This window comes from Rattus norvegicus, chromosome 3, assembly GCF_021556685.1.
Source record: "Rattus norvegicus strain SHRSP/BbbUtx chromosome 3, alternate assembly SHRSP_T2T, whole genome shotgun sequence".
NCBI lineage: Eukaryota > Metazoa > Chordata > Mammalia > Rodentia > Muridae > Rattus > Rattus norvegicus.
The window spans coordinates 139,259,269-139,275,492 of NC_141536.1; the positions used below are offsets into that span (position 1 = coordinate 139,259,269).

Here is a 16,224-nt window from a genome sequence, read left to right on the forward strand (position 1 = left end):
GGTTGAGATACTCACAAGTGCATGAACTAAGAGAAACAAGATAAAGACAAATGGATGCTGACTCCTGGAATACCCACCCTTGGCTCGGACCCTTTGTGGTAAATAAGTGTCTTTGCCAGTTTGCTGACCTTCCTCACTGAAGGTGATGCCTCCCTGTCCTGGCAGGAGCCAAGTGAGAGTGGAGTTCTGCTCAAGTCTCCTCTATCCATCACCTCACCTGCTCTGTGGGCATTGAGACTCCTCTGCTTTTCCTATAGCACTAAACCTGGGAAGGGACACCAGTTCCTCAATAAGAGGATGTGAAACGGCTACCATATGAAAGGGCCAAACATACATGAAACTGATGGAGACTCTGTGTGTGATTTATATGGGTGTGCTCTAGAGCAGTGACTTTCATCAATTAATGCTGAACTGAACCATGATGCAGAGTAACATGGAGCTCTGTGAATTGAGGTAAGACTGGTCTATCGAGCAAGCTCCAATCTAACCAAAGCTAAAGATGACTGCATGTCGAATAATTGTAATTATAGTAATTATATTGCAAAACATATAGAACTGCTTTCCATTAAAATTAGCCATGAAAATAATCATCACCTGTAAAAAGGGCTGGAATTCTTTGAAAGTCACTCTAATATCAATAGGAAGATGATAGATTAAGGACAGGGAGAAATGTAATATTGTGATCTAAAGATAAAAATGTTAACATTTGCAATCTGCCCATGCAAAATTTTTTGTTCTCTAACTGTAGTAGCTAAATAAATGTATTAATAATGCAGTCGTAGAGCCAGAATACAGCAAATACAGAGGCGAATGCCAGCAGCAAACCACTGAACTGAGAATAGGTCCCCCGTTGAAGGAATCAGAGAAAGAACTGGAAGAGCTTGAAGGTGCTCGAGACCCCAAAAGTACAACAATGTCAAGCAACCAGAGCTTCCAGGGACTAAGCCACTACCTAAAGACTATACATGGACTGACCCTGGACTCTGACCCCATAGGTAGCAATGAATATCCTAGTAAGAGCACCAGTGGAAGGGGAAGCCCTGGGTCCTGCTAAGACTGAACCCCCAGTGAACTAGTCTATGGGGGGAGGGCGGCAATGGGGGGAGGGTTGGGAGGGGAACACCCATAAGGAAGGGGAGGGGGGAGGGTGATGTTTGTCCGGAAACCGGGAAAGGGAATAACACTTGAAATGTATATAAGAAATACTCAAGTTAATAAAAAAAAAAATAATGCAGTCGTAGGACTATGAGTAATGAGAATGTGTGTGTGTGTGTGTGTGTGTGTGTGTGTGTGTGTGTGTGTGTGTGTGTGTGTGTGTTTTCAAGGCGTTCCTCCTGCCTCTGGGCTTTGTTTCCCCAGTTTATTCACACCTGTCTGCCACTGCTCTATAGGCAGTGGACCTAGGAGAATGGAGCCCTAGATAAGGTATATGAAAGTCTTATGCTAAAGCCATCTTCATTCAAAGCCTCATATTATATATACGTGTGTGTGTATATATATACATATATATTTACACACACATATATAGACACATTACTCTGAAATTAAACATATAATACTCCTGAGTTCAAGTTGTGTACAATCACAAGAACACAAGCACTAGCTACAAGGTGCCAAATTATGTTTTTCCATAAAGGCATATAAAGGGTCATTTAAAAACTTAATTAAATTACACCAGCAAGCAAAAATGAGCAATCTGAAGTAAACTCATTGCTATCCAAAACACCAGAGAGGATCATGAAAACACTGTCTATGGACAATTTGGTATCTTGAAGAAACTTTGATCCCAAGGCTTTTTGTCTGGATTTTTAGGAATATTCTCACAAGCACTCAGAAGTCTTCTCACAGGACTCCATTCCTGGCCCATATCTGATACCTGTCAAAATGATAAAGTAGTTTACAGACACAGAAAAGGAATTAATGGACTCTTAATTCCAGCAGAATAAAAGATATACTATCTAGCTCAAGTTTTTGTCCTGACAGAGTAATGGGTGAAATTTTAAAAAATTGTTTCATTTATTAACAATAAAGATGACTTTGAATGCAGTGACTGTTTAATTGATACAATTTTGCATTTCAAAGAAGCTGTCTGAGGTATGCACAGGGAGTTATAGTCAAGACTATCCCAATAGATGTACTACCCAGAATGTCACACAAAGGGTAGACAAAACAAAGTCCCTCTTCAATAGTAAGGTTCCTTTCTTGAAACGATATTTTCTACATAAGCTAAATGCAACTATTCGCTTGGTACACATACATACACATACTACATATGTGTATGTGTATGTGAATAATATATATGTGTGTGTGTGTGTGTTTGTAATGTTTACACTATATAAACCATCAAAGGAAATCAGGATAGAAATTTAAACAGGGCAGGAACCTGCAGGCTGAAGCTGATGCAGAATTCATGAAAGGGTGTTGCTTACTGGCTTGCTCTACATGGCCTGCTACTACAGAGACATTTTCTCAGTTGTGACACCCTTCTCTCTGATGACTCTAGCATGTGTGAAGTTGACCCATAACTAGCCAGCACATAACTAGCCTGCACATAACTAGCCTGCACATCCATGTTCCTTAAACCACTTCATCTCCCTGCATAGACTACCAATTTGCCCCAGCAGAATGTGTTACATACAGGCTTTTACTTTCCCTTCCCTTACCTATGGTCCATATGAGCACAGCCAAAAGTTCCTGTGTGTGTACTCTGCAGGGATCTGTAACTCATCCTCTTTTCTCTATGTCTCAGACACAGTGATGTCTGTTCCAGACAGATCACCTGGGAGCATCACAGTCCTCTGTCATGCTGCTGCGGGGTCTCCATAAGAAAACTAAATATAAAAGAGTCATAAGCATGGTAAGGTCAGCTCCCCCAGCAGCAAGTTGTTGTGTAGTTCTTTGCAGGTGACTCTCATTACAGAGCTGTGCTCCTACTGAGAAGGGACATGGAGACAGAATCGTGCCATTTTTATTAAGTGCTAATTATCAGCAAGTGTTTCATCCACCCACAAAGCAGACTCAAGACTGAGAACACAGGGTCCTAATGCATGTAGTTCAGAACACTCCCGAAACCACATCCAATCCCATCACATGTTCTTCTGCTCTAGAATAGTAAATGTGTCCACATTCTTGCCAAAGCTCTTCCTTAGAGAAGATCATGAGAGCCTGTAGGTGACAAGGACAGACAAATCACTTCCACAAACTTAGAGGAGTGACAGAAGGCCAGAGCCATGGGAAGGTGGTAGGTTTCCCATGGCTCCATGTCCCAGACTCGTCTCCACTGCCTTTCTAAGTACTGTGTCTCTTCCTAGCACTCATGCCCTCTCTGCCTTTTGTGTTCACTGTGTGGAGCAAGGACCAAGTCACCAGGCTCCCAAAGCCTTTCCACACACATCTGCATGATGGACTGCAGTAGAAGTAAAGGATCAGTCCTGACAGGGGCAGGATGTCAGAACACAATACGACTCCAGCAGATGCTCTGACTGCCTCTCTGTCCCAGCCACACTACTTTGAGCAATTATTCTGAAAATCATACCTTAGGTAGAAGACAAGAAGTCAAAAATGTTGTCTGGCCACTCTGCTACTGGAATTGTCACAATGCCTTGAGAAAATTGTATCTTTTTTGGACCTTAGATTTCACCACTGTAAAATGAAAGAAAAAAATCCCAAGTGTTAGTTTCATAGCACAAGGTTGTCGGTCTTAGTAGACTTCTTTTCCTGCATCAATCAATGAAAATTAAATGGCACTCTGTTTCTCACCTGCCTGAGATCCTGAGTCAGGGGGCTGGATAGATGGCTCAGCACTGTACACTTCGATTCCCAGTAACCACGTGGGTAGCGAACAATTGTCTGTGCACCTGGGGTTCAGGAGTGATCTCTTGATCTTCTTATTCATCTGTGTTCGTGTGCCCATATCTATCATACCATACAATGATACAAATATATTACACATAATCAAAAGATAAAGCGCCCAGATAAAATTAAAGTCTCATAAAGAAAGAGAAGAAACATCTGGAGTAAAAAGGGTAAGAGTAAAAAGGAGTAAAAAGGGTAAGAACAAGCACTGAAGCATGGTCCTCTGAGGACAACCTCACAGTGGAGGAATCACTGCAGCAGGCATACATCAGGCATACACCCACGACAGGTAATGGTGGAAATGATGCCATTGGGAGCATTGTGAGGGCAGGCTTAAAACTTACTGCTTTTGGACCCATGGCAAATAGGCATGGACTGTATAGTCACATCTTACTCTATTTCATAAATGGGACCTCTTGATAACACTGCTAGCCCCTGATGGCAGTGTGTTTGCAGCCTCTCAGCTAACAGTAAGTTCTTGGTGGCATCATACATGTATGTAGTGACTTCTGTGTTATTACTGCACTGAAGAAGCATGCACATTGTATGCTGGGGTATTGACGTGGTGGCTCAGGCAACCAAGCAACTATCTACATAGTGGTTCATCTGTGGGGTCCTGACCCTTAGCTCTTTAGGACACAGTGAGCTTAAGCCTCTGCCCATGCCCTTCCCAGTGGTCTCACAGACATGATGTATAGAGAACACCATTTCCGTGTTAGCTACCATTAGCAAGTCAGCAAAGTGAGCAAACACTGCAAACAACAAAGCAAAAAACATACAAACAACACAGTTACAAAGAAATATTTCCTCATAAAATCTGTAACTGCCATTTCAGATGCCAAAAGACATCTATTAAAGTGTTGGCACTTGATGTCAACCCCTCCTTTGGGAGGCAAATCTCTGTGAATCCCAAGTCATTCTTATCTTCATAGAAAAAGTTCCAGTGTTTGCCCGGAAACCGGGAAAGGGAATAACACTCGAAATGTATATAAGAAATACTCAAGTTAATAAAAAAATAAAATAAAATAAAATAAAATAAAAAAGTTCCAGTGAGAGTCTGACTCAGAAAACCAAACAAAAAAAAAAGCTTTACCCTTCAGAATGGTATTGTTTCCTTTCTTAAAATATGGAATTCCCTCTAGAACTGTGTATTCTGTGAACATTTATAGATATTTTCCCTCCTTGTGTTTCTCTGTGTTCCCTACTGATCCTCTTTTAACCCTTTTCCTTCTTCCAACTTATACTCTTTTGAGAATTTCTCCCGATGTTTGGCCTGTTTGAAGATTCAAAATATAACAGCCATGAGGATTATACCAAGTGACCTTGTGTGTCTAACACAGGTAGGTACTCCTTCTTCTTTTAACCTTCCTAGAACATGGTAGGCCATTTTAATTCCCCCTGGTGTACATTAAAAGATTGGTCCCATCTTCTAACCAGGTTCCTGATGCTCTAGTTCCTTCTGTAAACAAACATGGAAGATGATCCCTCATTTGTCCTCCACAGATCTCATTGTTACTAGACTGTATGGATTGGTAGTTGGTTACTACTTCCTATTAATATGATATTTTCTTCTCCCAATAGCTATGGTGGTCCTTATTATCATTTGATGCTGTGTATCACAAAAGAAAATACTCAAAACTGACATCAAGTGGGGAAAGATACAGAATTGATAGAACTGAGGTGCAATGAATTCATCTCATTGAACTTAGAATTGTATGGCTATTCTATCAGAGTTTTTAGTTCCCTACTGAAATTTATTCTTTTGGTGTAGGGGGGACACAGATTGTATTATGGTCACCCAGGGAGTCTAGGAGGGTGCCTACCTCAAGATAATTTTCATTGATACACATTAATATTGGACTTTTCATATACAGTTTTGTGATTCAAACCATATATAGACTTGAATGAGCACCACTGTGATCACGAGGAAGAACAGTACCATTATCCCAAATAAATACTGTGACACTCCTTACATCCACTCCTTACTTGACCCTCCTTCCTTAATTGCCACACATGCCTATTTTACCCTTCTCACTGGTCACCATTCATGTGATATCCTTACAGCCCTTCTTTTCAAGGACATCAAAGTACAATAAGACAGTGTCTAAAAGTTTTTACACTGGATATTTTTACTTACATAATGACTTTGAGATTTAATGATTTGTGCATGTGCATGGTATTGTTCCAATGTATGCAGGTGCATGTGGCGGCCCGAGGACACAATCGGGTATTAACTCTGAGGCTTTAGGTGTATTTTTTGCATTTTGTTATCATCATCATCATCATCATCATCATCATCATCATCATCATCATCATATTTATATTCCAAAATTGCCCACCTTTTCTGTCCCTTCTCCACAGGTTCTACACCCCTATCCAGATCCCAGATTGTCAATGTTCCAAACTCCAGGAGGCCAAGAATGAAGAACCCACATGTTTCCCCAAGTTTTATTGATTATAGGGGACATGACTGCTCAGCATGCCAGCACACACAACCACAAAGGAACTGGTAAAGCCTAGGGTTTAGGCTAGGGAGTATAAGACCTTAGACTAATAAAAAAAAAGCCTTGTTCTTTTGGGCATGAATGTTTTTAAGAGAAAAAAGTCTGGCCTCTGTCACCTCCCAGTGTTGCCCAGTGAGTTTCAAGTAAATAGCACTATGACTCAAAGACACCAGGCAACAGATTGGAGATCTTGTGTGAACAGACATACTCAGACAGTCAACTTAATAGTTCTCAATTAACCAAGGGCCAAGGCTAGAATGGAGTCCCCATTACATGCAGAACAACCAGCATCCAACTTTTCTGGATTCCATGACAATGATTTTCATGGTGGGAAATTCATTTTTCTAGCATGTGGACGACTGGGATTACATAAAACTTTTCATTTTAATTACTGTACATCCAGGTTATACATACTTACAGATACAGGTTAGGACTTCCCAATCCAAGTTTACTACTGAAGTTTTCTATTTCCACTGCTACACCTTGAGTATTCTTTTTGCAGCAGAAGAAATAATCTATATGAAAGTACAAAACAAGTAAATTATGTAAATAGCTTAAAATGAATTGTTTAAATAATCTGACACTTTAGGAGTAAGAATGGTTCCTCCTATTGATAAAAACTAACTTTCATTCTTAGTCAATGACCAGAACAAAGACCAAAAGATTATGCACAATCCCTGACCCTCTCTCCTAGCAAGGCATACTCTGGGACTCTACACTTTTAATTCATGGATGCTTGGAGCACAAGGAACAGCTCCTCTCAATGTCTGAACTTTACATATATGTCCTCATCCTGGGAGACAGAAAGCTGCCTGCAGAGTAAGTTCCTAACATTCACTGATATGAGCACCAAATATCCTAACAGACTAGATACATAAAGAAAACCCGGCATTTTACTCCATACAGGAAACACAGCTCAGAGAAAGACAGACACTACCTCAGAGTAACAGGCTGGGAAACAACTTTCCAAGCAAATGGTCCCAAGAAACAAGCTGGAGTAGCCATTCCAATGTCGAAAAAGATCAAACTTCAACCAAAAGTCATCAAAAAAATAAAGGACACTTCATATTCATCAAAGGAAAAAGTCCACCAAGATGAACTTTCAATCCTAAATATCTATGTTCCAAATGCAAGGGCACCTACATTCATAAAAGTAACCTTACAAAAGCTCAAATCACACATTGCACCTCACACAAAAATTGGAGGAGGTTTCAACACTCCACTCTCATAAATGGACAGACCATGCTAAGAGAAATTAAAGAGAGATATAGAGAAACAGAAGTTATGAACCAAATGGACCTAACATATTTATCGAACATTTCATCCTAAAACAAAGGGATATACCTATTTCTCAGCACCTCATGGTACCTTCTCCAACATTGGTCATATATATAATCAGTCACAAAATAGGCCTTACCAGATACAGCAAGATAGAAATAATCCTATGCATCCTATCAGATCATCATGGACTAAGGCTGGTCTTCAATGACAACAAAAACTACAGGAAAAGATATTTACCAATACTATATCTGATAGAGGTCTTATATCCAAAATATATAAAGAACTCAAGATGTTAGACTCAGGAGGGCCAATAATCCTATTAAAAATGGGGTACAGAACTAAGCAAAAAATTCTAAGCTGAGGAATATCGAATGGCAAAAAAGCACCTAAAGAAACGTTCCACATTCTTAGCCATCAGTGAAATGCAAATCAAAACAACCCTTAGATTCAACCTCACACCAGTCAGAATGGCTAAGATAAAAAAAAAACTCAGGTAACAACAGATGCTGCTGTAGATGTGGAGAAAGATGAACACTCCTCCATTTGCTGGTGGGACTGGAAATTGGTACAACCACTCTGGAAATCAGTCTGGAGGCTCCTCAGAAAATTGGACATAGCACTACCTGAGGACCCAGCTATACCTCTCCTGTACATACACCCAGAAGATGCTCCAACATACAACAAAGACACATGCTCGATTATGTTCATAGCAGCCTTATTTATTATAGCTAGGGGCTGGAAAGAACCCAGATGCCCTTCAACGAAGGAATGGATTCAAACAATGTGTACATCTACACTATGGAGTACCACTCAGCAATCAAAACAATGACTTCATGGTATGCACTCATTGATAAGTGGATATTAGCCCAAAAGCTCAAATTACCCAAGATGAAATTGACAGAAATTGGAAGTTCAAGAAAAAGATGAGCAAAATGGGGATGTTTCCACTCCTTCTTAAAAGAGGGAACAGAGATATCCATAGGAGGGAAAATGGAGTAAAAGTTTAGAGCAGAGAATGAAGGAACGCCATTCAGAGCCTGCCCCACATGTGGCCCATAGATATAGATATAGATATAGATATAGATATAGATATAGAGATAGAGATAGAGATAGAGATAGAGATAGAGATAGAGATAGAGATAGAGATAGAGATAGATAGAGATAGAGATATATATAGATATATATCCACCAAAACTAGATAAGATTGATGAAGCAAAGAAGTGCATGCTGAAAGGGACCAGATAAAGATCTCTACTGAGAGACACAACCAGAGAATGTCAAATACAGAGGTAAATGCTAACAGCAAACCACTGAACTGGGAACAAGACCACCTTTGGGGGAATTAAAGCAAGGATTGGAAGAGCTAAAGGGGCTTGCAACTGCACAAGAACAACAATGCCAACCAACCAGAGATTCCAGGGACTAAACCACTACCAAAATACTATACATGGACTGACCCAAGGCTCCAACTGCATATGTAACAGAGAACAGCCGTGATGGGGCTTCAATGGAAGGGGAAGCCCTTGGTCCTGCCAAGGTTGGACCCCCAGTGCAGAGGAATGTTGGGGGTGGGGAGGTAAGGGTGGGTGGATTGGGGGGAACACCCTTATGTGGGAGGGAGTGATAGGGGGCTTATGGACAGGAAACCAGGAAAGGGAATAACATTTAAAATGTAAACAAAGAAATATATCTAATAAGAAATAAAAATAAATTATATTGCAGTTGTGAACCATGCTCTGAGACTTGTGTATGCTGCTATTGTCAGTGACAGTGCTATTTTGGGAGCTTGGTCTAGTTCCAGAATATTTCATCTTTTGCTATTCCTTCCCTTAGCTTTATTTCATGTCAAAGCACTTCGCAGCATACCACACAGTGTGTTCTCCTGTGGGAACAAATCATAGCACCATCGGTTCAATTTGATCCAGAAAGAATTTGATACCATGTTTGTCAGTGTAGATGGTATTACTAGAGTAATTAGTCCCTTTAAATCAGTTTGTAATGTTTTGGCTTGGCCAGCCTCATTTGTTTCTTGACTTTATTTCTAGAATGTAAATGATATTTCTGTTATTCTCTGTGAATAAATCATAAAGTTGTTCAGAAAGAAGCCAGCAGCATTTAAGTAAGCAAGAAAAAATGTTTATTCTAATTAGAGTTTCATATTCTTCATTCCTTACTTAAATGTGTATATGTGTTTATATGTGGGTGTATACCAGCCACAGTCCACATGTGAAGGACAGAAGACAACTTGTTGGAGTCCCACACTTCCTGCCAATCGATGCATCCCAGAGATTGAACTCACATCATCAGACTTTGCAGCAAGTGTCTATCCAAGTTGAACCTTTGAGCAGCCATCTAATCAAATTTATACATAAAATATTTCTGTTCTTCTGATACTTTAGCATCTAGTTCAGAATATGTCAAACAACCTTTGGGTTCACTAATTCCACAAACAAAGTAATTAAAACTCTCCTTAGTTATTTAAATTAGAATCAATATCTGTAATATTAAAAGATATTTCCTTAAAGATTTGAATAAAATTAACACCAATAGGAAAAGAATGCAGACATTCAGGAAACTGAAAAACATCAAAAGAATTGCACAGAAATTAGATGAAAATCATCACCTCAGACAGGAGTCCCAGCAAGCAGGATTCAGAAGTAGCCACTGGGACATGATGTAAAGTCAAGAGTGGATCACCAGGAACAGCTGAACACAGCATCACAGAAGGTGAGTGATACACTGTGCCAATGCTAGGACCGGCATGATATTACCGAGAGTTGCCCACTGAATTTGGTAATGAAGCAGCAGGATTGCTGTGACCTAAAAAACAGCAATAATTTCAATAAAGTGAGAGAGATGAAAGTCTACTTGATACAAATTCCAATCAAAACCTAGGATAGTACAAGTACAGTATGAGCACAAGATTCAAGGAACTCCTCCTACAAAAGGCAGAAGGGCAGGGGGTTAGAAAAAGGGAGATTGGATTGATTTGTGTGTATTCATAAGTATGTAGGTTTTCGTGCATACATGTATGATTCCATGAGTATGTAAGATTTGGTCAACACATATATGTTTTGATGTAGATTTCCATGGTCAAACTTGGTTATTCCTCAGAGACAGTCTACCTTGCTGTGTTCATTTTGGTTTTTGACAGTGCCCTCAACAGGGACCAGGGCTCACTGATGGAATTAAAATATTTGTCCTGCAAGCTCAAGGATATTGCTGAAATCTATGTGGAAAAAATGTATGTCATATTCTAAAACATTGGAACTTTTAAGGCTCTTAGAGCCAAAGGCAATAATTCACCTAGAGATCACTAAAAGCGTAAGAAGACAATTCTGCTGTGGATGTTGGCTGTGTGTTTAACCTGCTTTACAAGAACAGTCTAACAGTCAAGCTTCCTTGCCTTGGATGGAATCAGGTTTTACACCCTATGCCAATACATGGCTTTGATCTTAAATTACTCATTGCTCCAAAACCATAACTGGGAACAAAGTGTGTATATCATTGTGAAAGCAGCCAATAGCAGAGCTGAAAATAATCTTCTAAAATGAATAGCACCCATACATTTTGAATTCAGTATTTTGATATTGGTTGATAAACAATAATATGTAGGCTACTGCTTTTGGTCTTGGTCACTTAGAGCCAATAACATAATCAAAACGTAAATCTCTGTTAATGATTTCTGTAAAGTATCTAATCATTTTGCATATGATACTTCTGTTCCATAAATAAAACACAGATGCCCTTTTTAAGAGAATGGGTGACACAAAGAGCATGAAAGACAGAAGTCAAAACTAAACTCACGTTTTGTTAAATTTTTCCAAGGGAAAGGACTTTTATTACATGTCTTAATGCCACAAGGATACATAGGTTACCAGGTTATGAGAATTTAATATCTAAGGTCTTGATCGATGCAGGAATCCATTTGTGCAGTGATAAAGATTACAAGCATAAATCATACCACCTCTATTGTTTTCAAAGGTTCAATGAATTAATGTCAGGTTTCCATGTTTGTGAGGAAAACACTGTACCAACTATGCTATCAACCCAGTGTCCAGAGGAATGTTTTATCTTAAAGAAAAAAAAAAGGTTATATGCTGTTGTGGATGAAATAGTGTCCTCCTAAAAATACTTGGGAGACCTGTCTTCAAAGCTAGGATCATGACCTTCTTTGGAATTATATTTGTCTTAATTACATAAGCATGGATGAAAAACTAGAAATAATAGGGAGAAATTATTTTGATTCACACTATCAATGTGTTTACTCCACATAGTTTGGCCTTTTGTGCTGGAGCTGAACATCTTTCCATTGCAGAGGAGTGTAAGAAGAGGACAGAGGTTCAGAGTACAATGAACCAGGGCTAACAGTGACTCCCAACCCCCAAAATCACAGATCAAACACAGCCAACATCCATCTCCCAGCAACCAACTCACTGATTTGAGGTTTCACATTTCAAAATTTTCACAGTCTCTCCAAAGCAGCAATACTAGATAGGGAAGGGACTAATTGAGGATTTTAGCATGAGTCTGTGGACACATTTAAGTCTAACCAAAACAAAGAACTTTGAAGACTAAGTCATTCTGAGTCTATATTAGTGTAGATAGTAAACAATTGTTCCTTGGAGATATATTTGCAACAGGAAGAGGAGAAAGAGCGGAGGGGAAAGGAGAGGTAAAGAAAGTGGATGCACAGACAGATTGGAAACAATGACTCTAAGAGGCAAAAGACCATAAACGGCCAACCAACACCTGAACATAAGTGGTAGCAACCCAGTTTCTATGAGCATCCTGGATAAACAACCCAGTCCACTTTTAGGTTACAAATCCTGAAACAAATAGCTAAGGTGCCTAGCTAAAAGATCAAACTGGCAGTCAGGTTCTCTCTACATCCCTCAGTCATTTAGTTTCTCCTGGATGGCGAGCCTCAGCCCAAAGTCTAATTTCCCCAGCCCAGTGGGCGTGTCTCCACTTCCCTATATAATGCAAACATGTTGGTTAATTGCTCCTTGAAACTTTGGGCCTCCTGTCTTTCTCTCTGGCTCTTCCTTTCCCTCTCCTCAGCCCAGGTCAGTCTTCTCATGTCTCTTCTTGCTTTTCCCAGGAGACCCTCCCTCTGGCTATGCTTAACCACATTTGTACAATAAATATTTTCCTCAGCCTTACCTAGCAGCAGTCATGTTTCTTTTCCTTTTTTTCACTCAGCTCTTTGGTGCTAGATAATAAATTTCTATTTCAAGCCACTGATTTCCTCACTATGTGATGGTAGATCTGGACACACACTTATGGAGTCTGTGGAAAATAAAAGATAAACAACATCTATAAAACATAGGTAACCTACTTCAAAGAGTTTCAAAATAATTATGAGAATCAGGAGAGCAAAGTTATGACTACATAAAGATGTAATTATAGAAAACGGCATTCACTTCACCTGGTTAACAAGAAAGTGCCCTGTTGCAGTTAGCGGCAGAAGAAACAAAAGAACCTTAACCAACTACAATTTGTACATGTGGGAAATGATTAAAGATAGATTATTTTAAACCAATGTATCATAGGCCCAACGTTCTGGTACATACAAAACTGAAAGACCCAGAAAATGATACTTGTATTATAGAGTACCGTTATTCAGTTGAGTATTTTAACCTTTCTCGTACTTAAGCCCTTCTTACGGCAAAAAGCCCACAGACTCCAACTCCTGAGATGCTCCCAGAGATCTCCATGGCAAGAAACAGGAACACCTACGAACTGTTTTACTCAGAGGCCTTTGAACCGTAGTGCAGTACCTGAGCAACTGCTTCACCCAGCGCCCTTCTTTTCCTCGCGCTACTCCCAGTCAACAGCTCTACCCAGAGGCCTTTGTTTCCCCGTGCTACCCCGGGCTAACTGCTCTACCCAGAGGTCTTTGCGCCCTCGTGCTATGCCCTCCTACATACTTCGCCAGAGACATTGCGCCCCGGGTGCAGCACAGACAGAAGAGTTCCTGGTACAGATTTCTAACTGCCGTCATCATACTGGAGGCAGTAGGAAAGATGTCTGCCATCACTACTGAGGAAAATGCACACTAGCTGGAGGTGCAGAAGGGCAAAGGGACCCTTTGTTTTCCAAGCAGATTAGGATTAGGAAGATGAATTTCTGTAGACCTAAAATGAGTTAAAATGAATTCTCTATCGTATGAGAAATTTGTGAGTTTTAAGGTACTGCAGTGAAAGAGGAGTGATTGCCGCCACGGACTTGTGGAAACCTAAACTTACTTGCTATGAATCTTATGCCGCATCAGAAAGAGCTCTGTATTCCAAGTAGATGATTTGGGTTCTGTGGAAGAGGGAATTCGATTCTGCGTGAGAGAAAGTGAAATACGGACAACCAAGCAGAGAAAACAAAGTCTAGTCCTCATCTAGTATTGCTTACTAAGGGCTGAGATACAGGTAAGCAGCATAAACTCATGAAGTACACACCATCAGCACTTCCTTCTGGCGTTACCTTCCGGGAATCTTTATCCTCAGAAAGGTTTGAAAGACCCAGACATATTGTTATGGATTACCATCATAAAGTGACAGATTTGGAATCCTCAACTATGTTTTGCCTACCAGCACTTGGATAAAGACTGCTGTCACAGCATATTTCCAAAGGCTTGGAGGCAGAATCCTGGGCTGACACTCAGGGAAGTCCAGAGAACATAATGTGGGCATGACCATGGGAACTGGCTTGTCCTGCCTGGTTCTTCCTTATAACACCTAAATATAACATACTTCCAATGAGGTTAACACACGAACAGTGCTTTGAGTAATGCCTTATGCCTCCATGACAGGACCTGGGAAAGCTTACTCATTTGTTTCAGTTTGTCATGCAACCACCTGACTAGTGTGGCCACCAATGCATCACTTTGGGATGCTCCTCTGATAAGGACACAGGTCCTAATATCCATTTACAATTTAATGCCATGAAGAGCTTATTCTTATGAAATTGACAAGGGTACAAAAAGACTTGCCGTTTTTCTCTACTTGTAGTAACAAAAGGACTGTTCTCTTTTGCTTCAAAGGACAGCAGTTTGGTATAAACGTTCATGATTATTGGGGAGGGTATATTTGTCCCTTTTTACTAATAAAAATATGTATTTACTTAGAAGCATTCAGAATGTCTACAAAACAGCCACATTTTTTTTTCACAAATACAGAGTGCTATTCGGTTAACACAATAACAATTATCTTTGTATAATCTGCATCAGAAACAACTGTAGATGAACAATAAAATAAAACCAGGACAAAACAAACAAACAAACAAAAACAAAATCAACAGCTGTCCTCATATATAACTAATTTGTGTTGTTCACCAACAAAAACCTGCTTTAAATTTCCATACCAATTTACAACCCCCAGACTATACCAGGCAAGTCTAGTGGCTATTGAAACTGCATCCAGGACAGGAATAGCTACAGACACATTTGGTAGTGTGTTAACTATACAACAAAAGACACTGTACAGTTTAAAAACAAATGTTACAGAGCCTAACAGTTCAATTTTTTTCATTAAAAGAAGTGAGTTGTGTACAGGGGGGTTAAGTGCTTTGCAGACAAGAAAAACAATGAAGCTACAACCAACTTATTCATCAACATCATCTTCATCTTTGTCTTCCTTTTCTTCCCCCTCTTCCTCCCTCTTCTTCCTTTTCCTTTCCTTGCTCTTTTCAGCCTTGACAACCCCTTTTTTGCTGCAGCAGGGTTTCCATTAGCTCTGTAGGCAGCAATATCTTCCTTGTACTCCTTCTGCTTGCCGGCCGTCTCATAGGGCTGCTGTCATTGTACCGGTGTTGTTCTACATCTATCCTAGTTTCTTTGCAACATCACAAGTAGATAAGTGACAGTGCTTGCCTTTGATTTTCAGGCAGTACTCAGAACAGAACAAGAGGAAGGCCGAAGGAGGCCTCCTGGGTGCATTAGGGTCCCTGAACTAGTTTTTGGTCTCCCCTTTGTGGGGAATGTAGGGTTTCATTTCTCTCTTATAATGAGCCTTGTCGGCCTTTGCCCTATCTTCAAATTTCCCCTTTTCTTTAGCAGACATAGTCTTCCACCTCTCTGAGCACATCTTGGAGAACACCAAAAAGTTGAAAGAAGCATCTGGGTGCTTCTTCTTGTGCTCTCCCACCACATTTGCACAAAGAATGTATATGAGGAAATTTTGCCTCTCGGCTTCTTAAGATTTCCTTTCTCCATGTTTAGTTCATTTTTGTCCTTGAGGCACAAAGTCAGCCAGTGCTCGTCTGGCTTTTGCTTCAACCGGCGCTGTCTCTGTGTAGCTCAATGTACTGCAATGGCTATCTCTGCCTTTTCATGTGATTTTATGACCAAGCAGCCATGTTTAGAAGTATGTTCAAAGACTAAAGATAATGTGTGAAGAAGGCCAGAGTACACAAAAATGCAGGAATACACTCAGAATCCTTGGCTGGTACCAGAAAGAGAGAAAGAGGAGCAGGAGGAAGAAGACAAGGAGGAAGAAGAAAAATTACTCTTTTGTAAAATGGGACTGTGGTGGTTTGAATTAAAATGGCCCCCAAAGGCTCATAGGGAGTGGCACTGTTAAGTGATATG

The 16,224-nt window shown here is 40.1% G+C and overlaps 1 long non-coding RNA gene across 1 annotated transcript; it reads right to left on the minus strand.

Moving 5' to 3' along the window:
* Positions 1-1,606: 1,606 nt before the first annotated feature.
* LOC102555661 (uncharacterized) lies at positions 1,607-13,475 on the minus strand. The gene is made up of 8 exons (XR_015683917.1): positions 13,424-13,475; positions 12,807-12,932; positions 10,264-10,460; positions 6,778-6,874; positions 3,760-3,915; positions 3,536-3,642; positions 2,664-2,831; positions 1,607-1,876 (listed from the first exon to the last, which is right to left on the minus strand). It is a non-coding gene; the product is annotated as an uncharacterized LOC102555661 (long non-coding RNA).
* Positions 13,476-16,224: the final 2,749 nt, after the last annotated feature.